Source organism: Mus caroli, chromosome 9 (assembly GCF_900094665.2).
Source record: "Mus caroli chromosome 9, CAROLI_EIJ_v1.1, whole genome shotgun sequence".
Taxonomy (NCBI): domain Eukaryota; kingdom Metazoa; phylum Chordata; class Mammalia; order Rodentia; family Muridae; genus Mus; species Mus caroli.
Window position 1 is genome coordinate 79445128 of NC_034578.1, and position 2321 is coordinate 79447448.

Consider the following 2321-nt stretch of genomic DNA (forward strand, 5'->3'; position numbering starts at 1 on the left):
ATTCAATTCTATTCCATTGAGCTACCTGCCTGTCACTGTGCCAATACTATGCAGTTTTTATTATATTGCTCTGTAGTACACCTTGAGGTCAGGGATGGTTGCATGGTCTTCTTTAGGTGTATGTTTTAAAACAGTAAAAGGCAAAGGCTAGAAAGTGGGAGTTATACTAGGAAATCACCTGTTTGTGACTCAGACGGTATACCATCTGAGTCACAAACAGGGTTTAAATGCAGACTTTAAAGTCCTCCTCACATTTTGGGAAAACACCCTTCCTACATCATAATTTCTTTCAAGAGTGAAGTAATATAGATTCTTGGAGCCAGTGTCTTATTATATTTCTGATATAATATAGACTTGATAAAAATTAGTCCTTATAGTATTACCATGAAATATTGAACATAAAGACAACAGATCTTCAAGCAAAAGTTTAAAATAGTAACCAAGAATTCTAACATTTTTGATAGAAAATCCTTAGCTGCAGAGAGAGAAAGACAAACATACATTTATTAAGCACATATTTATTTCCCAAATATTGGGTCAGTCCCTCATACTATTTTATTATATTCTCAAACCAACCCTGAATATCAAATATGGCCAAGAAAACAACCTGAAAGATTTTACACCACTTTCACAAAACTATCTAGATTGTTTGAGACAAATACAAGATTCTAAAACAGATTGATCCAACTCCCAAGGTCATATTTTCATCAAAGCAGGAATCTGTCAAAAATATATTCAGTGAACACTTTCAGTGCCTGTGTCTGTTCAAAGGAATCAACTTGCATGGCATGAACAGAGGTCAGCTTATGTTATCATGAAGCATTCATAACAATTGCTCACCTCCAGCAAGAATACACAGCTAACAGTCCCAACCACAGAGGGATAAGGAGCTTGTCCATTTCATTGTTATAGCCCCATGGACAACTGTCTGATTTCATTATTCTGACCTTCACTACTGACAAAAATACACTTCCTAAGATAATGTAAGAAGAACATTAAAGAAGCAAGCTTCTGCAATTCCTTTTCTTTTTAACAAAAAGAAACTTTGTAGGTGTCAATACATTTAGTGATATGCCTTAAGGCAGATCACATGAAGAACAGACCTTCACAGCTGCTCTAAAGTTAATATTTTAGTGTTAGATGGCAACTTCTCATCTGAGAGTTTCTAAGAGCTTTATAAATAATCTAATGTCTCTGCAGTCAACATTCTTCCTTTCCTCAATGAATTAAAACCAGTTTGAATACACAAGGGAAAGCACAGTGGTCGCCCATGGCTTCAGTGCTGGCTGTGCCTGCCTCTGCAGTATAGCTGCATTTTCTTATATGACTGCTATAGCTCTTATCACATCACAACACAATTATTAATTTATATACCTTAATCTCCAAATAACCAGTGGGCAAATGGATGGTGAAGATAGTGTCTTACTAAATTCAGTAACCATCTAATGAGCACACACCCTGTGTCCAGAGCCCAAGACAGATGGTTAGACTATGAAGACTAATGAGACATAACATTGGTCCTAGGAGTCTGTGGACAAGTGAATGATGCAGATAAATCAAGACAGTGTGGGAGAAAGTATAATAGATATTCAGACAGAACCCCTTAATAGAGTAAGCAGACCAAACTCATCCTTCATGGTTCAAAGAGAAGGTATAGGCCAGTGATTCTCATCCTGTGTTCTCAACTCCTGATGTTTTCACAGGGGTCCACTAAGACCATTGGAAAACACAGATATTTGCATTATTATTCATAAAGTAGCAAGATTACAGTTATGAAATAGCAATGAAAATAAATTTTAAGGTTGGGGGATCACCACAATATGAGGAACCATAATAAAGGGTCCCAGCATTAGGAAGGTTGAGAACCTCTGAATGCCACTGAAGACAAAGCCCCAGATATAGAGATCCAGGTAAAAGATAATTCTGACTCCCTAAGGGACATCAATCCAGGGAGGATGAAAATGTTGGGTTTGGGTCGATTCATACAAAGATCTAGACTGTGCTGAAGATTTGGATGTGGTGATCTATGACAAAGTCGTAAGGAATCAGTTAACTTTTCACTCTGAACAACTGTACTGACAAGCCACATGGGACATAAGGGGCTGAGAGTATATTCTGTACCAGTGCAGCATCTTCACACACAGCAGTAGACAAGAGAGAGAACGAGAGCCACAGCAGCCATAGCAGCAGACCTTCAACAAGGAGCCATAGCAGCAGACCTTCAATAAGGAGCCATAGCAGCAGACCTTCAACAAGGAGCCATAGCAGCAGACCTTCAACAAGGAGCCATAGCAGCAGACCTTCAACAAGGAGCCATAGCA